At 45.0% G+C, this 25,287-nt stretch overlaps 1 protein-coding gene across 1 annotated transcript in view; it reads left to right on the forward strand.

Annotated features, from left to right (window-relative positions):
* Positions 1-18,724, forward strand: part of LOC136474886 (7-deoxyloganetin glucosyltransferase-like) — a 30,616-nt gene extending 11,892 nt beyond the window's left edge. The window contains exon 3 of the mRNA XM_066472463.1: positions 18,577-18,724. The gene's annotated coding sequence lies outside the window, so the exon portion shown is untranslated. The remainder of the gene's footprint in view (positions 1-18,576) is intronic.
* Positions 18,725-25,287: the final 6,563 nt, after the last annotated feature.

Consider the following 25,287-nt stretch of genomic DNA (forward strand, 5'->3'; position numbering starts at 1 on the left):
ATGCAGATGACAAATACTCGCCGTACCACGTATGAGGCCGCTGAGACCGGTGCTAATGGTGTGGGGACCGGTGGTGGTGGTGGAAACCACGGCTACAACAATGAGCCTCCCCATGAACCGCATTTGCCACCTCCTCCCCTGTTTACCCTAGAGGTGTTCCTCGCACAGTTGCTCAGGAGTCAGCGCAACATGGAACAGTCCTAGAAGAACATGGAGGATTTTCTGCGTACTATTGCCAACAATGTTCAGCGCGGTAACGATCAGGGTGGTGGCATTGGGGTGAATCAGCACAGCAGCTTCAAAGATTTTATGGACACCAGGCCGCCAATATTCAAGGAAGCAATGGAACCACTCGATGCTGAAGAATGGATCAACACTATGGAAGATAAATTCCGTGTGTTGAGGATGACTGAGGTATTGAAAACTGAGTATGCTGCACATCAGTTGCAAGGGCCAGCGGGAATGTGGTGGAAGCACCATCGCACAACCTTCCCTCCAAATGCTCAGATTACATGGAGAGAGTTCGTTGAGGCCTTCCGTGGAGTTTATATTCCACCTGGGCTGACCGAGATAAAGTTGGGAGAGTTCTTGGTGTTGAATCAGGGCACCAAGACCATGACGCAATATTTGCATGCCTTCAACAACTTGTGTTGTTATGCTCCCGACATGGTTGACACCGATGCTAAGAGAATCACCAGTTTCAAGAGAGGACTCAATCCAAAGATGATGAAGCATGTGGGTACCAACACCCGCGCCAGATTCAATGACTTCATCAGTGATTGTCTGAAGTAGGAAAAGAACAACAACGCCAGCACCACAGAAAAGACTCGCAAGAGAGCCCTAGAAGGTGGTCCATCCCAAGCAAGAGCACCTGCGGGAGGTCATCCTCCCTATCATCCATCTGCACCTGGCGCTAGGTTCAGGCCACCACAGCAAAGAGGTCAGAATTTCTAGGGACCCCAGAAGCCTTACAAGATGGCAGTATAGTCTAACAAGGCAGCCACAACTGCAGTATAGGGCAGTTCCAAGGGAGCTGTGGGGTCTGCTGCTACAGTAAGGGGACCCTGCTACAATTGTGACCAACCCGACCACTTCTCAAGGTTCTGTCCTTATCCGCCCAAGAAGAAGCAACAGACCTATAATGCTCGGGTCCATAGTATGACTGTGGATGAAATTCCTGAGGGAGAGCCCGTAACCGCTGGTAAGTTTCCTGTCAACAAAAACCCTATAGTTGTTCTATTTGATTCTGGATCATCACATTCTTTTATGAGTCAAGCATTTGTATAGAAACATGAACAACTATGCACAGAATTGGGTTATGGTTACCATATAAGTTTAGTAGGGGCTGATGTTTTGACCAACCGGATGGTTCGAGGGGCAACCCTTGAATTAGGTAGCTGAAAGTTTTGAGTAAACTTGATAGTTATGCCTAGACTAGTACTAGATGTCATTATAGGAATGAATTGGATGAAGGATTGGGGAGCAGTTATAGATACCAGAAGTTGGGTACTTACCCTTAAGGATCCCCTAGGTGAGGGTACTTTCCAAGTACCAGTGCCTCGGAGAACAGACCTTATAAGTGTGACATGTGCTACGGAAGTCATTCCTATTCATTAGATTCCGGTAGTGTGTGAGTTTCTGGATGTATTCCCGTATGAGCTACCTGGTCTTCCGCCAGATAGGGATATTGAGTTTGGAATTGAGTTAATCCCTAGAACAGCTTCAATTTTAAGGAGACCCTATCGGATGCCTCCTGATGAATTAGTTGAGCTGAAGAAGCAACTAGAAGAGTTATTGAAAAAGGGGTTTATCCGGCCAAGCAAGTTTGAATGGGGATGTCCCGCCTTATTTGTGAAGAAGAAGAAAGAGGGCACATTGAGAATGTACGTGGATTATAGGCCACTTAACACTGTAACCATCAAGAATAAGTATCCCTTGCCTCATATTGATGTTCCGTTTGACTAGTTAGCCAAGGCTAAGGTGTTCTCAAAGATAGATTTGAGATCCGATTACCATCAGATCAAGATTAGGCCACAAGATATACCAAAAACCGCATTTTCCACCAGATACAGGTTGTATGAGTATCTTGTCATGTCCTTTGGCTTGACAAATGCTCCTACATACTTTATGTTTTTGATGAATATAGTTTTCATGCCAGAACTGGATAAGTTCATGGTTGTGTTCATCGATGACATTCTGGTGTACTCCGAGAACGAGAAGGATTATGAAGAGCATCTGAGAATTGTCTTGACTAGACTAGAGATCATAAGCTATATGCTAAGTTTAGCAAATGTGAATTCTGGTTGAAGAAAGTTCCTTTCCTTGGTCACATTCTGTCAAAAAATGGAGTTTTAGTCGACCCAAGTAAGGTGCAAGAGGTTATGGATTGGAAGGCACCGACCATAGTTCCCGAGATTAGAAGTTTCTTAGGATTAGCCAGTTACTATCATCGTTTTATACCGGACTTCTCGAAGATTGCCAAGCCAATGACAAGTCTGCTACAAAAAGATCACAAGTTCGTGTGGACAGAGGAGTGTGAAGCAGCTTTCCACACCTTGCGGAAACTATTGACCACTGCTCCTGTTCTCACACAATCGAACATTGAGAAACCATTTGATGTGTTTTGCGATGCATCGAAAACTGGATTGGGATGTGTCCTTATGCAAGAAGGAAGAGTCATTGCTTATGCCTCACGTCAATTGCGAAAGCACAAGGGCAACTATCTGACCCATGATCTTGAACTTGCTGCAGTTGTGCATGCCCTAAAAATTTGGAGACATTATCTACTTGGTAATGTGTACAATATTTTCACAGATCACAAGAGTCTCAAGTACATCTTTACCCAACCAGAGCTGAATATGAGACAATGTAGATGGTTGGAATTGATCAAAGATTACAACTTGAATGTGCAATATCATCCTAGAAAAGCCAATGTAGTGGAAGATGCTTTGAGTAGAAAGTCGCATTGCTTGAATGTGCAGCCATTACTTGAAGATGGGTTCGATCTAATGCATCCTGCTATGTTACATAGTATTCAGATTAGTTTCTCTTTGGAGAGTAAGATAATAGAAGGCTAGAAAACCGATAAGGGGATATTCCACATCAAAGAGAAAATAAAAGAAAAGCCGTCTAAGCACTTTAGAGTGGATGAACAAGGCGTGTTGTGGTTTGACGACCATCTTGTGGTTCCCAAGGATCGAGAGCTTAGGAATAAACTCATGGATGAAGCTCACCTTTCTAAGCTATCTATCCATCCGGGAAGTAGTAAGATGTATCAAGAACTAAGACCTTGTTATTGGTGGACCAAAATGAAGAAAGAAGTTACATCATATGTTGCCAGATGTGACACGTGTGTAGAGTGAAAGCCATTCATATGAAACCTACTAGTTTGTTGCAACCTTTGTCAGTCCCTAGTTGGAAGTGGGATGATATAAGTATGGATTTTATCTCGGGTTTACCCACTACTCAAAAGGGACATGATTTGATTTGGGTGATTGTGGATCATCTTACCAAGACCGCTCATTTCCTACCTGTCATGACAACTTATCGACCACCTCAATATGCTGAGAAGTATATTGCAGAAATTGTGAGGTTGCATGGTATACCAAAGACTATAGTATCTGATAGAGGGCCACGGTTTATGGCTCACTTTTGGGAAGATTTACACAAAGGCTTAGGAACGAGTTTGATTCGTAGTACCGCTTATCATCCTCAGACAGATGGTCAGACTGAACGAGTGAATGCTATTCTTGAGGATATGTTAAGAGCCTGTGTGTTGTCTTCTAGGGGATCATGGGAGTCATGGTTACCATTAGCTGAGTTTGCTTACAATAATAGTTATCAAGAAAGCATCACGATGGCTCCATTCGAAGCTTTGTATGGCAGAAAATATAGAACACCACTTAATTAGGTCGAGCCAGGAGATAGAAGGTATTATGGCATTGACTTTGTAGAAGAGGCCGAGAAGAAAGTTCATATTATTCAACAAAATATGAAGGCAGCCCAATCGCATCAGAAAAGTTATGTAGTCAGAAGAAGGAGACCCCTTGCGTTTAAAGTTGGTGACTATGTTTATCTAAAGGTCACGCCAATGAAGAAGAAACGGTTTGGAGTCCGGAGAAAACTTGCCGCTAGATTCGTAGTACCATATAAGATCTTGGAAAGAAGAGGTCTAGTAGCTTACAAGTTAGAGTTACCTGAGACAATGAGTACCGTCTTCCTAGTTTTCCATATATCACATCTCAAGAAATGTTTGCATGTTCCGAAGAAAAGAATAGAACCTTGAGGCATTCAACTCAAATCAGATTTGGTGTATCGTGAGCAACCGGTCTATGTGTTAGACACTAAAGAACATGCTAATTGGAATAGTGTGGTGAAAACATACAAGATACAGTGGAATCATCATGATGAGGGAGATGCAACTTGGGAAACGGGAGAATATCTACAAAAAGCTTATGAAGATTTTTATAACAAATGGTTCGTAACCCAAATCTCGGGATAAGATTTTTATAAGGGGGAGGGCTGTAACACCCCGGTGTTATGCCAGCATTTAGGCACTGCAAATCATGCATATTGTGCATCATCAAGCATCCTAAGTATCCAGGCCTAATCATGTAAATAATAACTGAAACCATGCTTCGAAACATATGAAACATGCTCGTGAAACATGAATGTTGCATACACCTGTTTAGAGTTGTTTTTGACCTAATTATGCTTGCTAGGTTAGTAAAACATGTTTGGCTATAATTGTAAATCATCTAGAATTACTTAGCACAATTTTTAGAGCAAGGTTTGTATTCAAACTTTTGACAAAATATGAATTTGGAATTTTTATTGAAAATGGTCAAAAATCCTCCCTATTTAGCTTTTACTTCCCAATTCAAAATCTATGCAAAATTTTTAGTTGGTCCCTAAAGCAAAGTTGTAGAGGATTAAATTCTAATCAACTTTTATTTTGGGCCAATTTCAAAAGAAGTAATTTTCTTGCTCAAAAGGGTATTTGAAAACTGATATTTGAAAATTCCTTGAAAATAGAATTTGAAAAATGGTTTCTCTCCTTTCACGGGCCGCCGCCTCACTTCTGGCCCGCCACCCAAAGCCGGCCCAACAATCCACCCCGCACCGCGCCTTCGCCTCGGCCTAGCCCACCTCACGCGCTGGCTTCCTTCTTCCCCCGCGCACGTACACGTTCGACCGCGTCAGGCACGCCGCGCCGCGTGGCGAGCGCATGCCGGCGACGCCGGCCGGGTGGCGTCCCATGGCCCCCGCAAGTGAGCGCGCCTCGCCATTTTCAAGCCACCGCAGCTTTGCTTCTCCCTACGCTTCTCATTTTTCTCTCTCGCGCTGCCTCTCTGCTTTGCCCCGCACCGAGCTCTGCTCGCGCCGCCATCGCCACCGCAGCCCCGCCGGTAAAATTGGCCGCCGGTGCTCCACCATTGCCCTCAATCGAGCACACATCGCTCTGCCTTGCTCCCCGGCATCTGGTGCTCGCTGCAGGGACACCATTTGAGCAAGGTATAGCGGCCTTGCGCGTTTCGCCACCGTCGGTCATGGCGCCGCCGCGCTTGACCCCACCGTGGAAAGCTTCCCCCGTCCCTTCTCCATCCCTTTGTGTAGCCTACTTAGGTTCACCACCTTCTTGCGAACCCAGCGCTCACGCCTGTTTGCCCGGTCATGGTCGGCAACGGCCGCTGGCCCGTTGGCAGCGCCCGCACCGTCGTGGCGCCTAGAACGCCTGCGTGGCGTGGCGTCTCGCCTCGGCCGAGCTAGGCCAGGTCGGCCTTGGGCCGAAGCCCCGAGCCAGGCCGCCGCCCTTCCCCTTCGCTCGGTTGCGCATGTCGAAACTAGCCGTGGGCCAGTTGTTCCCACGGGCCGGCCCAATAGTAATAGGAAAAATTGATTTCGGTTTTCTTTTATTATTTGGGAAGAGAAATACTTTGGAAAATGTTTGTGTACTCATTTTGGCTCCAAATTTGTTGAAACAAATTTTGCTAGGTTCCTTGTCACCAGATCTACATGATAAAAATATTGCATGTCATTTTTTATATACTTTTCTGTAGAGCTTTATTTAATCCTTGATATTGCTGATATCTTGTAAAATGTGTAGTAAAACCTATATGTTTGAGAAAAATATGGTTCCAAGTGTGTTATTCTTCTTGTGTAATGTACTTCCTAGGAAAAATATATGCCATGCATGTCCTATAGAAAAATTGTGAGATGTAGTTCAAGTGCCTTTAATGGCTGATTTTTGTTATTTTTGCTAGAGAGCAAAATTTGTATAAAACATGCATGTGATAATTTTTGCGCAGTGATTATTTACTGTGTAGAACATAGGAAAAATATTACATCTATTGTTTGACACTTTTCATAGTACAAAGTATTTTCATGCTCATAATTATGCCATAGCTTGTCATTTTTGTGTAGGCTAATCCACTTATCCAAATGCCATAAAAATTTAATGGTAGACTACTTAGGGTAGTACTGTGCTATGATAATTGTCTAAGATTTTTCTAAGCTATAAAATAGATGTTGCTATTCAAACCTATTATTAATTAGGGTTTAATCAAATGTTGCTTTATGCATGATTAAGAAATTAGTGAAGCTTTGGTGTATCTTTGAAGCATTTAATGAGATGTGTTGACTTAGCATATTAGTAGTAGAAGAGAATGTAGTAGATGACATGTGCTTGTAGTACATGTTCTTGGATGATGTTGACTACCTTGCATTCAAGCATATCCATTGTGTTCATTTCATCCGATGCACTTTTTGCATAAGCACTTACGCACATGCATCATACAGGATCACAAACCGAGAACCCAGTCGTCATACCCGAGGAGCCTGAGGAGCAGCTCGAGGTGCAGCCGCAGGAAGTGACCGGAGCAGACGAGGAGGACATTGAGGAACTTCCAGAGTGCCCCGATCACCGCCCGAGCTCCTTCGAGAGAGGCAAGCCCCGGAGCATTTTTCTCCCTGGTTTGCAATTATTAATTAAATGCTTTACTTTAATTGATGCATTATGTTTAGGAGTTGTTTGCAACCGTTGCTGCATTATACCTTGTCTACCTTTGTTATACTATATCCTTGTTACCCTGGTATCCGCAGTCGAGTCAATGCTTAGCTGGCTTAGACCGGTAGAAGTCGGGTGATTTTCTATCACCTGCGAGCTATAGGTGGTTATCTGGATCTGCTTGGATAACTATGTAGTCATGGTATAACTAAGTGTTAAATGAAGTTGAGACCGGATGGAGACTTATAGAGTTTTGGACTATAGTGCTTTCCGTCTGTGTTGATTAAGGATCGACCGTTGTTGGGCCTCGAGTCATGTTGAACGCATGCCTTACATTTAGCTGGCCGAATAAAGTACCTTTCGACCGCGAAGCTGGGAGATTATTCGGGTCAAGTAGATTGCCCGCAGTGCACTGTGCCAGAGCAGGTGTGGTAGGACATGGGGGTGAGATGATAAGACCAAAGTGTAGTCGGTCGGCCCCTGGGTACATGTGGTTCCTAGCAAACTCAAGATTCCTGGATAGTTGACTCGGTGACCGATACCTCACTTTAGCGGGTGAGTGAGGTTTGTGTAAGGAATAAATCACCAACTAGTTAGGAATCGATTCGAATCGCCATCGCTCCTGGATAGTGAGCACTTGACTTGAGTGACTTCATCGTAGTAATGTTGATGGAACACTTGAATAGTTATAATGAATATGACATTATGGAAGTTGTTAATGATCATTGGTTATCATCAGTTGCTTAATCATATGCTTGCTCTAGTATAGGTGCAAATATAGTCGACAAGTTAACAATAACTAACTTGACAATAATGCTTTTGGAAAGGTTCTTGAAATGCTAAAAATGCCTCTTTTGCAAATGAGTCAGCTACCCTACTATAAAGCCCTTCATAATCCTTGGTGTCACTTTATTTTTGGTTATGTCGGGTAAGTCTAGCTGAGTACCTTCTTGTACTTAGGGTTTTATTCCCACTTGTTGCAGATGGGCAGATGTATTACGGCTACTATATCAACTGCCTTTATCCTGCGATGAGTGATGCTTAGGACCATGGGCATGGTCATTCCTTACGTCTCATCTGATGCTTTTGTTGGAGATGATCATTAGCTGGCACTGTATTTGAACTCCATGTGAGTGTGTGTGGTTTTGAACAAATGGCTTCCGCTACTTCTATTTGAACTCATTTTGTAATAACTATATTAATTAAACTCTGATGTATCTATGATGCGAACTTTTATGTAATATGTGATGGTGACCGCTAAACTTATTACGATCTTGGCTGGTATGTGAGTTGGTTTGAAATCCTTCATGATTTCACGGACTATCGGGTTATACGGGCTTAAGTTTGCTAAATCGTCTGCTCTAGCGAATGATTTTCTTACTTAATTTTATATAATTGGTCGGTTCTGTTACAAAGACCGCAAGGTACCGCAAGAAATGCTTCAACCAGATCGAGGGGATCGCTGCAAGCAACAAGGAGCTAATGGCGGAGGTGGAACGCTTGCGCCAGTGACTTGAAGCCGCCAACCATGAAAAGACGGTGCAAGAGTCCCTGAACCAGAACCTAGTCGTCCAGCTCAGTAATAAAGCGCAGGAAAGAACAAGTAAGTAGCCACTTTATCATAACGACTACTGACAAGTGTTGTTGCGTTATTGGTAGTAACAGCTGTAGTGTAGGCTTAGAAACCAAAGTGGTCCGTCTCTGTGAGGAGAACAGTCGGGCGGTCATGGAGTGTGATCGCTTGAAAGAGGACAACAGAAAACTAGCGCAAGACCAGTCACAGCTCTTGGACCACACGACCAAGATGATAGAGGAGATGAAAGGTAAGTTTTCCAAACCCCTTTGCTCATTTTTGTTGCCTATCATAGTTTGGCGTAATATAGCGTCTTAACAACATGTACAGTTTGCAGTTATAAAAATCAATGTGAAGAAGCGTCTGGAGGCCATGATAAAAGACCATGACGGCTGGAAGGCGCAGTGCTAAGAGATCACCAAGGATCATGACACCTAGAAAAACTAGTGCCAAGAGGTGGCAACGGGCATTTTGCCGGTCCTTAACCTCATTGATCCGGCGCTAGCTGAGGACGTGCCAAGGATGCCGCAGCTGGGATTGATTGAAAGATGCTGAAAGGCATGGGGATGGTTCCAGGAGTTCGTGAAGGTGGCGGGTGAGTACACAGGCGCACATGTGCTAAGCATGGTACGTGCTCACTACCCCTTGATCGATCTCAAGCGCCTAGAGGCTGGATACCCGAAGGAGGTAGATCTAGACAAGGCTAAGGAGCTATGGATGACCTAGCTGGACTTGTCGGTGAAAATAATTGGTGACATTAACCTGTGTGGAGGCGCGACACCACCTGTATAGGGAATGCCATCAATAAGTCAGCTAGAAGCACCATTATTTTTAAGCCAACCAGCGAAGCCTATGGTCTCGACTAGCCAGGCATCGGCGGGGCCTTCTTTAGCTCGATCAATGCCAGAGTCCCCAAGACCCTTGCACGATGTCAGGCCCAGCGAGCGGTAGGTGTCGCGTGCCCTGACCTGCCAATAGTATAGGCTATAGCTATGGAAGAAGATGTAGTTGTGTTATTATAAACTTGGACCTTTTTAGGCAAGTTTGTAATAACATTACTGTATATCAGCATAAGCTTATTTGTTTTGTAGAAAATGTATTTAAGGTCGGATATCGTGTTGGTGTAACTAAGTGAGAACATGTTAGCGTTCTATTTACTTGTACCAGTTTAGTCGACACGCCATCCTGAAAGGTTTGTATGGCCCTGGTTTGTCTTGTGGTCGGAGTGTGAGGTGCATAGCTTGTGCACATGTAGACACACATAAGTCAAACCAGAAAGGACCTGCTGATCACCCGTACCGTAGAGAACGGATCCCATGCACGCATTGGGAGAAACCAGAGACAGGGCCTGCTCCAAAAACCTGAGAAGGAATGGTGGTCGGTTTTAACTGGTTGAGTTAGAAAATCAATAGACTTCGAAGTGACACATTAGAGTGGTTGGAGAAATCATAATAACTTTATTGAATTAAATAGAAAGTACAAGAGGGGTACATATCTTAGTAGTTAAGCATAGAAACGCCTAAGCTTGTCGATGTGCCATGAGTTGGGTACGTCTGTACCGTCCAGGTGAGCTAACCTGTAAGATGTTGGTCGTGTAACATCCTTGATCATGAAGGGCCCTTCCCATGGGGTTGTGAGTTTGTGGATGCTAGCCTGATTCGTCTTCCACTTTAGGACCAGGTCCCCAACCACGAAGGTATTTGGCTGTACGTACGCAAGAATCGAGCCGCTTCTCTTCTGCACTATTCACTTCTAGCTCCCGTACTTCATTGGCCTTGTCTTTATCGAAGTTCTCTACCCGTGCTGATCTGAAGGCTATATCTGCTGGGAGCACTACCTCAGCGCCATAAACCATAAAGTATGGTGATACGCCGGTATTACGACTGGGCTGGGTTCTGAGGCCCCAGACCACGGCTGGTAACTCTTTGAGCCATCTTCCGGGAGCTTTGTCATTTTCTCTGTACATCCTCTTCTTAAGTGCGTCCAAGATCATACCATTTGCCAGCTTGACCTGTCCATTAGCTCTAGGGTGCGCCACCGAGACATATTTTACTACTATGCTCCTTTCATCGTAGAAGTCCCAAAAAGCGTTCCCGGTGAACTGAGTACCTAGATCAGTGATGATACTGTTGGTTATGCCGAAGCGGTGGATGACCTGGTCGATGAACGCAATAGCCTTTTCTGAAGATGCCTTGACTAGGGACATGTACTCTATCCACTTGGAAAATTTGTCGATCAGCACAAAGACGCATGTAAATTTTCCAGGGGTCGGTTTAAAAGGCCCGATCATATCTAGTCCCTAGCATGCGAAGGGCCAAGAGGCTGGTATAGTCTGAATCTCGTGTGCTGGTACGTGGATTCTCTTGGTGAAGAACTGACAACCTTCATAATGGTGGACTAGCTTCTCTACATCAGCTACGGCTAACGGCCAATAGAACCCTACTTGGAAAGCCTTGCCAACCAGCATTCTCAAGGCCGCGTGGTTGCCGTAGGAGCTAGAGTGGATTTTGTCCAGGAGATGTTCACCATCCTTCTGGGTTATACACTTCATCAAGATTTCCTCCTTCGCGTTCTTGCGCCACAATTTGCCATCGACGAGCAGATACTGTTTACTGCGACGCATCAGGCGTTCGTTTTCTATCCGATCGATGTAACCGCTACCATCTGTTAGGTACTTGATGAAAGGTACTCCCCAGTTAGGCTCCTTAGTGGTTGGAGGTGGTTTGGTGGTGTTTGATGCCGGAACCATAGCCACCAATAGCTGGTCTGGAGGCTTGTCGACTGTGGGATCTTCTTCTAAGATGGAGGGTGTGAGCAAGTCTTGAACAAATACTCCATGTGGGACTTTGGCTCGGGATGAGCCTAACTTTGACAGCGCATCTGCTGCTTGATTTTTGTCTCGGACCACATGTGTGTACTCGATGCCATAGAACTTGCCTTCCAGCTTTCTGATCGCTTTGCAGTATGCGTCCATCTTTTCGTTGGTCGTATCCCAGTCCTTGTTGAGTTGGTTGATGACCAGAGCTGAGTCTCCATAGACATAGAGACGCTTGACGCCGAGCTCGACCGCAATGCACAGACCGTGCAGGCATGCTTCGTACTCGGTGGCATTATTAGACGCCGGGAAATAAATCCTGAGGACGTATCGGAGCTGCTCCCTGGATGGTGATATGAAAAGGACTCCTGCTCCTGCGCCATCGATGTTGAGAGAGCCATCGAAGTACATCTTTCAATACTTAGTGGGCCCCTGAGAGGCAGGTGTGCTTAAGTCTATCCACTCGACGATGAAATCGACAAGTGTCTGAGACTTGATTGTAGTATGGCTTGCAAATTCCAAGGAGAAAGGGCATAGCTCCATTGCCCATTTGACGATGTGCCTATTTGCATCCTTATTGCGAATGATGTCTCCCAGAGGGTACTCAGTCATGACCACCACACGATATCCGTTGAAGTAGTGTTTCAACTTTCGGGATGTGATCAGTATGGCGTAGATCAGTTTCTGAATCTATGGGTACCTGGTCTTGGACTCATTGAGCACCTCACTAATGAAATAAATTGGTCGCTGTACCTTGTAGACGTGGCCGGGCTCATCGCGCTCGACCACCATGGCGGTGGAGACCACTCGATTAGTTGTCGTGATGTAAAGCAGGAGGGTTTCGTCTTCTCTGGGAGTAGTGAGGACCGGAGGTGATGTAAGGAATTGTTTCAGCTATATAAAGGCAGCGTCTACTTCCTCTGACTACTCAAACTTCTCGGATGCTTTGAGCGGCTAGAAAAATGGTAGTCCTTTCTCACCTAGTCTTGATATGAAACGACTAAGGGCAGCCATGCATCCGGTAAGCTTCTGAACATCCTTCACCTTTTTGGGTGGCTTCATGTCCAAGACAGCTTTGACTTTCTCTGGGTTAGGGCATATGCCGTCGTGACTGACGACGTTGCCAAGCAGTATACCAGATGGAACACCAAAGATGCACTTCTTTGGGTTTAATTTCTATTGGAATGTGTTAAGGGCTGCAAAGGTGCGTTCTAGGTTGTCGACAAGGGTATATGCTTCCTTGGTTTTGACAACTACATCATCAACATAAGCCTCGACGAGGTCGTCTTTTATCTTGTCTTTGAGGCAGGCCTGTATGGCGCGTTGGTAGGTAGCCCTGGTGTTCTTAAGCCCAAACGACATGGTCATGTAGCAGTAGGTGTCGAAAGGCGTGATGAAGGATGTCATAATCTGGTCGTCCTTTTTGAGAGCGATCTGGTGATAACCAAAGTAGCAATCGAGAAAGGAAAGCAGCTCGCAACCGGCAGTTGAATCTATGACCTCATCTATGCAAGGTAAGCTGAAGGGGTCTTTAAGGCAGTGTTTGTTGAGATCAGTGTAATCAACACACATTCTCCATTCCTTATTCTTTTTGCGTACAAGAACCGGGTTGGCTAACCACTCCGGATGATACACTTCTTTGATAAATCCGGCTGCTAAAAGCCATGTAACTTCTACCCTAATAGCCTCCTTTTTGTTGTGAGCAAACCGTCGTAGCTTCTACTTGATGGGTTTGGCCTTGCCATCGACATTTAAGGAGTGCTCGATCAAGTTCTAAGGTACACCGGGCATGTTGGCGGGTTTCCATGCGAACACACTCACGTTGCTTCTCAGAAACCTAACGAGCGCGTCTTCCTATTTAGGATCTAGGTTGGCCCTGATAAGGGCCGTTTTGCTGGGATCGTCGTCGACCAGCTGGATCTCTTTGTGCTCTTTGGACTTGATGTTCTTGCGTGGGGCCTCGAGCTCTAGGATCTTCAGGTGATCGGCTGGGGTCTTCTTGGCATCAAACGTGGTCTCGGCCATGCGAATAGAGAGGTCATGAGCCTCTGCTATTTTGAAGCTGTCATCCTCATAGGTGTAAGCTGCGTACACGTTGCCCCTGAGAGTTAGAACCCCCTTCTTAGTAGGCATCTTGAGCACCAAATACCTGTAGTGAGGTAGGGCCATGAACTTGGTGAGCGCTGGTCGACCAAGGATAGCATGGTAGGTGCCTTTAAAGTCGGCGACCACAAAGTTGACGTAGTCGGTGCGGAAGTGGTCTGGGGTACCAAATTGCACAGGTAGCCTGATCTTCCCAAGAGGTGTAGAGCTCTGTACAGGGAGAACACCCTAGAACTGTGCCTCGTATGGCTTGAGATCAGCCTGGGTTATCTTCAGGGCTGGCAAACTATTCTTGAATAGTATATCAATGGAACTGCCACCGTCAACCAGCACTCTATCGAACTGAACCTTATTGATACAAGGATTGAGAACTAGGGGAAAACGCCCTGGCTCAGGTATAGCAGCCCATTGGTCCTTTCTGCTAAAGGAGATCTCATGGTGAGACCAAGGAGGGAGCTATGGATCGGCGATGAGGTTATCGGCGTTGGCCATGTTCAAGCAGGCGCGGGCGAGTAGCTTGCGTTCTCGTTTGGTCTCGATGAACACTTTGCCCCCAATGATGGTGTGGACATGATTAGTTGGCTTGACGTACTTGTGACGGGGATCTGCGCCTTCATCATCGTTGTCCTCGTTACGTTATTCCCCTGCGTCGTTAGGCTTGTCGGATGTATCTAGAGCCTGTTGATGCGTGTAGATAGATTTGAGAACACGACAATTCTCCATGGTATGGTTTGACTTGGGATGGAGCTGGTAGGGTCCTTTCAATGCTTTGGCATAGTCTTCTTCATAGTTGCGATGTCCGCCACCTTTTTTAACGGTGTTGACTTCACCGTCATCTTCCCGAGCACGCTTGCCCCTGTAATCGTCACGGCGATTACGCCGCTAATTACGCTGGTCGCGGTGGTCGCGGGAATCGTTGCGCTGGTTGCAGCGATCAAAATTGTTGTTCCGACCACGTTTGCCGTGGTAGTCATCGCGGTGTGGGGGGTGGTTAGAGCGTGGAACCCTTGCCGCTTCTTCGATGATTATCTTTTTAGCATCATCGGCATCCGCATATTTTTTAGCAGTGGCTAGGAGCGCTGTGACCGATTCAGGTCTTTTGTAGAGGAGCTTGTCCCTTAGGGCATCGTGGAAGTGGAGACCAGTGATGAAAGCTTCAATTGCCTCGTTGTCAGAGATTGACGGGACCTTAATACGCATCTCCGAGAAGCGTCGAACGTACTCGCGCAGTGGCTCATCTTTGCGATCTCGAATCCGCTGCAGATCATATTTGTTGCCGGGTTGTTCACAAGTAGCAATGAAGTTGTCGATGAATGCTTGCTTGAGCTCTTGCCAAGAATCAAAGTAGTTTGCCGGCAAATTGACCAGCCATTGGTGGCCTGCATGGCCGACGGCGACTGGGAAGTAATTAGACATGACGTGCTCGTCAGCCATGGCTGATCTGCATGTGGTTTCGTAGAGTATGACCCATAACTCGGGGTTCTCCTTGCCGTCGTACTTCTGAAGTTTTTTGAGCTTGAAGTTCTTGGGCCATATGACTTGGCGAAGGTGTGGAGTAAACTACTTCGAACCCAGAGGGCCGTGGGTAGTATCATATTCCATACGGCAATAGCTTTTGTGGGATGCACGATCGTTGGCTCTTTGGTTAATGCGATCACGCAGATCGCGTTCTCTGAGGGAATGGCAGAGATCGTTATTGCCATCACGGCGATCCCGATTGCCATCCTAGTTGACCCTACGACCGTGGTTACCACGGTGATTGTCACGGTTGTCTCGTCGATTATCGTCCCAGTTGTTGCGACGGTTGTCATCCCGACCACTATCATGACCACCGTTTCTGCCTTGACGGTTGTCTGATGGGTCATTGTTGCGCGAGCCACGTTGGTTGGGTGACTGTGGGTGACTTGAGTACTGGCGACTGCGGGTTGATTCAACTGAGACGGACGGAGCTCGGGCTTAGTTTGTAATCTCTGCGGTCTGGGCCATAGCAGCCGTCGAGTAGGCTTGTACATCATCATGAATTGCCTAAGTTTCCGGGGTATTGGGTAGTCGTTGTATTGTCGCCATAGCAATGGCTATGTTGGCGCTTGGAGTCCTGAAGACCTACTTGTCCCCCACTCTATCAAAGGCATTGTTAAGGTCGCGTGGCTGGACCCTTATGTGTCGTGCCTCCTCTTCTGCCTCAGCTTCGGCTTATCGGCAATTGAACCGGTCAATATTGCGTGCTTCGCGTGCTAGCCTTTCTTATTTTGTTTCACCAACTGTCGGTGTCTCGTCATTACTGATGACATTGATCAAGTCTCCTCGCCTTGGTGGGAAGGATGGGAATTGTGGGAACCCCGGGGCGTGGTCTAGGATATCTACATTGTATTCAACGCCTTCATTGTCATGATGCTGGAGCTCGGTGTGGACAGAGCCATCAGATGCGATGCCGGACGAGGAGCTTGAGCCGCCCTCTTGAACTGTGTGGACCGATCCTTCTTGGTACTCCTCAATCTGGACCATGTTGACGAAGTTGCGTAGGCCGTAGGGCTGAGCCTGGTAGTTCTCCATTGAGGCTTCGCACTCGGAGAGCCGGAGACCCATCGCGGGGGCTGGTCGGCGACGAACGGAGCGCCCTTTAGGAGTAGATGTGACCACGAGATCCGTACCGAGTCACGCAGGACGACTGGCCCGAGCTGGTCGGGTAGATTTGTTGTGGGTGGTGGTTACCTGCTCATTAGGTTAATTTTGAATCGAACTTACCAGAGCTAGGGTTTCAGCAAGCTTGGCGTCGACCCGATCGATGGAGTCGAGCAGGTCAGTGTTGTCGATCTGCCTCCCTTTGTAGCGAGGAAGCAGGCGACGGGTTGTCGGCGTGGCTGAAGACGATGCCGGTGTGGCCGGAGCCAGATCCACCGTGGTCGGAGTCATAGCCGATGCAGGTGAAGCAGTGGTCGACGCAGATTGAATCTGCGCCTCCTCCGTAGTCATAGCGATGAAGTCGTCGGAGCCAGTGGTCCTGATGATCTGGCCGATGGTGAACGTGAGGCCGTTCGGCGTAGCCATGGAACCGGGGACGATGACTATCTTGTTCGTCTGGAGAGCAGTACGCACACCCCCTACCTGACGCGCCACTGTCGACGAAATATGGTCGGTAGTCTACCTAGGGGTATGCCCAAGGTAGTAGATTGTCGGTAGACAGATGCGCAAGCTACAAACAAGATGGTGACGAAAGACAGACACGAGGTTTTATCCAGGTTCGGCCGCCGTAAAGGCGTAATACCTACGTCCTGCGTCTGATTGTATTGCTGTATGTCAATGAGAGATATTTTTAGAGGGGGTCCCCTGCCCGCCTTATATAGTCTGGAGGGCAGGGTTATAGATCTGGAAACTAATCCTAACCAGTTACAATTGCCATAGGTGACCGGATAAGGATTCCTATTCTAATCGACCAGGATCTTACTTGATCTCCAGGTCTGCCTTGATTCCTTGCGCGGGACTCCGAGCAGATTTGGCCGGGCCGCACGTCGTCTTCTAGTGGGCCAGACCCCCTGATCCGGGCCGGCCCAAACCTAGCCGTAAGGGTATAGGGGTTAATACCCCCACAAAGACAAGTGGTCAAACTTGAGGTAAAAAAAGTCAAACGTTTTATAATTTGAGATGATGGACAAGTGTTGGATTGTCGTGCAACTCTGAAACAAACTGTTTTGTTTACATGGATTATTGGTATATTAATTATGCACTGGGTGGGTGTGTTTGCTTGCTTGGATATACATAGATGGGATAGGATTATCCATGGATATGCAGCGTCTGGTTGGTTGGGTCACTGGATAAGCAAATCTATAAATAGGGAATATACCTCTAGATGTTGTATTTCCTGAGCCGAAAAAATTTGGTGGACTAACTTATTCATATCTTCTGATATGTATCATTAGTAAATAAATTATGAATTATTAGTATGTTATATTATTACTTAGTAATTATGATGATAAGATTAGTTTTGATAAATGCTAATAAGTTGATTAGTGCATGTTTCGTGTGCTAATTAGGATATTTATGGTGCTAATTAATATATTTTATTTAAATTAGTGATTATCATGATAAAATTAGTATTAGTGCATATTTATTAGTGTCTAACTAGTTGTTATTATTTTTAAATAATAGATATAATTAGTCAACTATTCTCATCCAATCTAACTTTATCCTTCTAAACAAAAAAAAAATAGTTTGTTACATCTGTCCAACCAAACATGTATCATCGATATTCTTATTCTAATATCCATAGCCTCCTGTCCCATCAACTTCGTCCTCCAACACGTACATAATAGGATTGGTCGAGCGGAAGTCACTACTAAACTAACGGATGGCTACGAGAAACATCGAGATGCAAGGCGTGAAGCATCACAATCTGAAGATGACGATATGCCATTTAGTTATACAGGACCTAATTGCATTATTTTGGAGGATTGGTTGGTCTTATCGAGAAAGTACTTCAAACATTTGCTACTTCTGGTGTGATCACGTGAGTGTGTACAGATCTTTATTAGTCCCATTTCACAAGACTAGCGAAGCCTGACGCATCAGCCTGTTTGTTTGGCTATAGTTTGTCGTAAATGATCGTAAATTTTTAGTCGAAATAGTATTTTTCTCTCACACAAATCAACAAGCAGTATTTCTTCACAAACCAGCAACGATACGAACCAGTCAACCGAACAGACTAAGAATTCCTCTAAAGATTACAATATGTCATTCTCTTTTTCTCCGAATTAGACAGACACGGACACCTATAAACATGTATATTATCTCTCCTTTTTGGAGATATATTTTAGTTTACCTTTTGCTGCAATATGGTAATTTAGATACAAATTTAGATATTATTATATTTAGAGGGCTATTTATGTTTTAGTCATATAACGGTAGAAGTAGATAATCTACCCTACTAAAGCATCATCTTTTTTTATGCTAAGTTCATAAAAAACCCTCCCCTGTTAAGTTGGCCCTCCTCCACGCACCCCGCAAAGTCTACCTACAAAAATAACTCCTTACAAATGAACCATCCATATTGCTTCTCACTGTTCTTTCTCCTTACTCAGTCAGATACGATGGTCAGGATTGTGTGTATGGTACACCTTAGCCCCCTACCATCATCCGCGTGCAAGGCAACACATCCGCGGTTAACGTATCCGCGCGCAACACATCTGCGCGACATCACCACGCCTTCGTCCCTGTCGCCATGTCCGCGCGACATCACCGCGCCTTCGTCTCCAGGCCTCGCCACGTCCGGCTGGCGCTGTCCGCTTCCAGGCCCCGCCTACGAACCTCGCTCGCGGTCTGCAGACCCCGCCACCCCACGACGGCGCCTTCGTCCTTGTCGTGCGTGGAGCATCGGGACCAGGATCAGGTGGCGCCGTGGCGGCGTCATCGTCTCCACGCCTCGCCTCTCCCGATCATGACCAGGCCCCACGGCATTGCGCCTTCGTCCGCGTCTCGAGGACCTGCGGCATCGCGCCTCCGCCCCCGTCTCCAGGACCCGCGCCATCGCGCCTCCATCACGTGGTGTTCGTGACCGGATCCTCCAGTACGCCAGATTACATGCGACCGGATCTAATCATCAGGACGCCGGTGTTGTTCAGTAGCCGCCCCACCATCGCGTGAACGTCTCAAGTGCGGCGGCCGAGCGGTGGGCGTTGGCAACCACACGGCGGCCACAGGTGCATGGCTCACTGCTATCCCATAATCCATCCGTCCCTAAAAAAGAGTAGTTATGGAAATCGTATCAATCAAACTTTCTAAACTTTAGCTAGATTTGTAGAAAACACGTACAATGTTTATATATTCAAATAAGTTTATTATAAAGCATATTCAACGATCTATCTAATGATATTAATTATATAACATAAATATTAATATTTTATTAAATATATTTGATCAAAGTTAAAAGTCGTTGATTTTTTAGGAAGCGAGAATCACTCTTTTCTATTGACCGAGACAGTATACGAAGATACCCTATTCGATGGCGAGACAGTATACGAAGATACCCTATTCGATGAAATGTCTGAATGGTGTGGATGCTTTCCTTTTTTTTTTTCTCAACACGAGACATCTCATTCCCATTATGAAATAACGGGAATACAGCATTCAGCATTACAGGTAGATAGAACTTAGAAGAACCTACGATCCAACCGAACCTGCAGAAAGTATAAAGGCCAACCACCAAACAGTTCACGCGCACAGACAGGCGCCAACGACCACCACCAAAGAGCAGCAACGCGCTCGAACAGTTAAACGGCCGGACACAATACAGAACAAACGAACAGAAACGCTAACTGGGACCTAAGTCAACCGAAGCTAAGATATAGCAACACACAAAAGCTGAGCACATCTCCTTCAACGAGGCAGGTATCTTCGCCCTTCAACATCTCAATCCGAGTCCTCATTAGTGTCGCCATCTTGTTCATCCTGGAGCATCATCTGATTCACTTGCCTCGCCATCTGCTTCGCAAGGACTTCCTTGGCAACAGGTTGGCTCCTTCAATCAGTTGGTCACGATCCATTTCAGCATACAAACCTGTCCAAAAGATCATAAGCGCGCTAGCATGGCACAATATCTCCAATGGACTCTCTATGATTATCTTTTCAAAGCATGCTTTATTGCGGCTCTTCCAAATAGCCCAGCAAATTGCCGCAATCCCCAGGGATGATACTTTTTCCCAAAAGGAAACCACCTTTCACACCCACTCCAACACTGTTGTAAGTTGGTTGGAATGTAATTTGCCTCAAAACATTTAGCTATAACGGACCAAACAACTTTAGCTACTGGACATTGGAAAAACAAATGTGAAATGGTTTCAACACAATCGCAGAAAACACAGTTTGGGTCACCCTGCCAATTTCTTTTTCGCAAATTATCTCTAGTTAGCAGTGCTCCACACGACATAAGCCATAAGAAAATCTTGATTTTTGCTGGGATCTTCCCTTTCCAGATTCTTTCGTGAAAAATCCCACTCTCATTTTTTGTGAGCCCATTGTATACAGATTTAACATAAAACTTTTTATTTTTACCCAGGTTCCATACAATAACATCCTGACTATCTTCTAACTGAAAACTGGTTGCATTTCCCCAGATCTCGTCCCATTCTATCCTGAGCTCATAATATAGCCATCTTCTAAAAAGAATAGGTACTCCTTGTAAAGCATGAGCAACAGAGATCTCTTTGTTTTCACACAATGCAAACACAGGAGCTTGTGTAGCTAAAGGCTCACTATAAACTCAAGGGTCATGCCAAAATCTGGTCATGGTCCCGTCTTTAATGACAACCCCCTCCCTTGAAGATAAATATGTTTGCCTTTCAAAAGGTCAGCCCACATGGGCGAGTCATTGATTTTGTGATCTACATCATGAATTGATTTATTTTGCATATACTTATATTTGACAATTTGTTGCCATAAGCCATCTTCTTTCTCCAGCTTCCACCACCATTTACATAAAAGACTGATGTTCAATCTTTTTAGGTCTTTGATTCCTAAACCTCCTTTTTTCTTACTCTTGCAAATTATTTCCCATTTTACCAGATGGTATTTCTTTTTAGTCCCACCACCTTGCCAAAATAAAGTTCTCCTAATTTTTTTCTAGATGACTCACAGTAGTCTTTGGAAGCAAGTAAACTGACATTTGGTACATTGGTGAGTTGTTCAAACTAGCAGAAATAAGAGTTGATCTACCAGCAATAGATAAATTCCCTCCCTTCCAAACATCAAGTCTTTTATTACTCTTCTCAATCAATGACAGCCAATCACTAACTTTCAACCTACTTGGGCTAACAAGAACCCCCAAATATTTTATAGGGAAGAGGCCAACTTGACAATTGAACATCTCAGCATAAGTTTGACCCCAGTTTCCTTCATCATTTATCATTAAAATCTCACTTTTATTGAAGTTTATTTTCAAACCAGCAAGCATTTCAAATAAGTACAACAATAGCTTCATATGCATGGCACCTTCAAAGTCATGTTCAAGAAAAATTATAGTATCATCAGCGTACTGTAAAATTGCCACTCCATTGGGTACAATATGACTTATCAGACCAGTTATCAAACCATTTTGTTGAGCTTTATGAACCATTCTAGTTAAACAATCTGCTACAAAATTAAACAGTATTGGGGATAATGGATCCCCTTGTCGCACACCTTTGTAACTTTTGATGTAAGAACCTATTTTGTTGTTTATCTTCACAGGAACAGTACCCCCAAAACAACCTGTTGATCTAATCACGCCATTTTTTTTTCCCAAATCCTCTTCTATCTAGACAGGCAAAAAACAAATTCCAATCTACTTCGTCATAAGCCTTCTCGAAATCAAGTTTCAAAATGACTCCGATCTCATTTTTTCTCTTAGTCTCATGCAAAATTTCATGTAAGCACATAATTCCCGATAAAATATTCCTATTTTTCATAAATGTCGTCTGTGTACTATGAATCAACTTATCAGCTACGGTTTCAAGCCTTATTGTCAAAGTTTTTATGATCAGTTTGTACAAGCAATTCAATAGACAAATCGGTCTGAACTGTTGTATTTTACCAGCCTCTTTAATTTTTGGAAGCAAAGTGACGATCCCATAATTCAATCTACTGATATCAACCTTCTGATTGTAAAAATCATCAAATAGTTATAAAATATCAAGTCTAATAAAGTTCCAGCAGCTTTGGTAGAATTTGATAGGAATTTTATCAACCCTGCAGCTTTGTTTTTTCCCATTTGGTTTAGTGCTTCTTTTATCTCTTTTTCAGAAAAAGGACTACATAAAAAGTTATTTTCTTCCTCAGAAACCTTGGGGATCCCATCCCACAAAGAAGGATCTAATTGGACCTCATATTCAATAGGTGGTCCAAATAAATCAGAGTAATAATCAGAGGCATGTTTTAGTAAATTGTCACCCCCTCAATCAAAAGATTATAGGGGATCGTGACGCCTAAGAAGGGGGGGGGTGAATTAGGCAACTTAAAATTCTAACTCTAAATTATGGCCTCTTTTTCTAACCCTAGCAAAACCTATGCAATAGATAAACTATCCAAATGTGCAACTACAGTTTTGCTAGTATGTCGCTATCTCTACCGCAAAAGGAGTAATACAATCAATGTAAATGCAGAAGCTAAAGAGCAAGGTAGAGATATGCAAACTCCCGTCGACGACTCTGGTATTTTTACCGAGGTATCGAGAAGCACGCAAGCTTCCCCCTAGTCCTCATTGGAGCCCCTCGCAAGGGCCAAGCTCCCGGTCGGGTAACTCCGTGGATAGCCTCGGGCCTTCCCCACGCGTAAGTGGGTCTCCGACGTGCCTTCCGGCAAGCCTCTCCCGGATGCTCTCCACCGTCTTCACTATCAAGCTTCCGGCCGAAACGTCGCGGGCCTTGTTCCCTCCGGTACACGGTGACGGCCACACCACAACCGCGGTTGGTGTGATCTCGCAAGACTACAAACCCCTCCGATGTACAACAATGGTGCGCGTAAGCATCGAGTGGTAAGAGGTATACAAACCTCACTAAACACTAGGCCTAAACCTAGAGCAAGCGCATAAGCGGTGGTCTAATCAACCTAAGCACTCCGCAAAGCATCTATGCTAATCACCTAATGAATCACTAAGCACTATGCAAGTGGAGATCACTAAAATGATGTATCAACACCCTTGCTATGTTTTTTCAGCTCCACACACTTCATTTGGCCGGTTGGGGTTGTATTTATAAGCCCCACCGAGAAAGTAGCCGTTGGGGACGAAATTCCATTTTTCTGCTACTGACCGGACGCTCAGGTCATCCTGATCGGACACGTCCGGTCATCCCGACCGTTAGTGCCGCAATCAACTGATCGGACGCTGCCTGTGTCTGGTCACATGCCACCGGATACGTCCGATCGCAATTTCGCCACTCTGGAACCTTTCTGTACTCGATCGAACGCTGCAGTCCCGCGTCCGATCAATTTGTCGCCAGCGTCCAGTCGCGCCTGCTATTGCCGAGCCTCCTGATCGGAGCGTCCGGTCGCTTTCCGCCAGCGTCCGGTCACTTTTGTGAGCTCGTTTCTTCACGCTCTTGCATCCATCTTGGTTCCTATCTTCATGCTTGGACTTTGCTTGATATCTTGGGTCTTCTCTTATGCTCCTAGGGTCTTGCTTATGGCGTTGATCATCGAATCATCACGTCGCCTTCATCCAAGTCACGTCTTGCACCCTATTGAACTACAAAACAATCACTTGCAAATTCATTAGTCCAACTTGGTTGTGTTGGTCATCAAACACCAAAATATAAAGTAAATGAGCCTAGGGTCAATTTTCCTTACAATCTCCCCCTTTTTGGTGATTGATGACAACACGATCAAAGCAAGCAAATAATAGAATTTTGAAATTTGAAGACTACCTACTTGCTAGGATGCAATGCCTGGGGCAAGGTTATATGATGCTAAAAGATACTACTTGTAAGACTAAAAGATACTACATAAAAACTTATCTTGTCCTTGCAAATATCCCCATGTGGCATTATGGATTTAAGCCTTGCTTCCTACAAATTCTCCCCATTACATAGACTAATCCATAATCCACTATCCTCCCTTTCTCGAACCATTACCACTTGTAAATTACTATGATCTAGCTTTTGGTCCTACCAATTAATGCTTGCTTTTGGTCCTCTAAATTCTCCCCCTTTAGAACCAAACATCGAAAAGGAAGACATTAGTAACACAAGGGAGGGTCAAACTTTATGATCCTTTGTGTGTAGAGTGGAATAGGTCACAAAAATTGACTCTCACATTATATAGATTAAGCTCCCCCTAAATATATGCATGCATATGGTAGAAGGCAAAACATATGCATAATTGGTAAATTATTGCTAAGGGAATTTAATCTATATAATGTATAGAGAAAGCATATAAATATCAAAATAAAATCAACATGATGATATCGGTTTAGAAATACCACATGTGGAACCCAATTTGATTTCTACCACTTGCGATAGGTGGTGGATATTTGAAGTATGATGCTTAACTCCAGGGACTCCATTTTCCTTGCAATGAGACTACTACACACATGATAAGCTTGAAAAGGTATTAGTCTCAAGGCATCCAACTTGTAGAGTAACCTCCCCTAAATTTGTGCACACAAGTGTGGAATACTTGTAGGAAACTTGCACATTGATTTTTAGAATAAAAAATACCACTTGAAAGATGACATCACATGAATGTGAGAGTCATTTTCAAAGGCGATATTTGGGAGAAATTATCTACAATTTGGACTTTGGCACTTATTAGATGAACAATCGAAAGACAAGCTATGTGTTGTGCTCTTAAACAATTCTAAACCATGTAGGTTTGCTCCAAGGATTAAGACTGAAACCGATGCCTTCCCCACGCGTAAGTGGGTCTCTGACGTGTCTTCTGGCAAGCCTCTCTCGGATGCTCCCCGCTGTCTTCACTATCAAGCTTCCGTCCGAAACGCCACGGGCCTTGTTCCCTCCGGTACACGGTGGCGGCCACACCACAACCGCGATTGGTGTGATCTCACAAGACTATAAGCTCCTCCGATGTACAACAATGGTGCACCCAAGCACCGAGTGGTAAGAGGTATGCAAACCTCACTAAACACTAGACCTAAACCTAGAGCAAGCGCATAAGCGGTTGTCTAATCAACCTAAGCACTTTGCAAAGCACCTACGCTAATCACCTAATGAATCACTAAGCACTATGCAAGTGGAGATCACTAAAATAGTGTATCAACACCCTTGATATGTTTCCTCAGCTCCACACACTTCATTTGGCAAGTTGGGG

The sequence above is a fragment of the Miscanthus floridulus genome, chromosome 8 (genome assembly GCF_019320115.1).
Source record: "Miscanthus floridulus cultivar M001 chromosome 8, ASM1932011v1, whole genome shotgun sequence".
NCBI lineage: Eukaryota > Viridiplantae > Streptophyta > Magnoliopsida > Poales > Poaceae > Miscanthus > Miscanthus floridulus.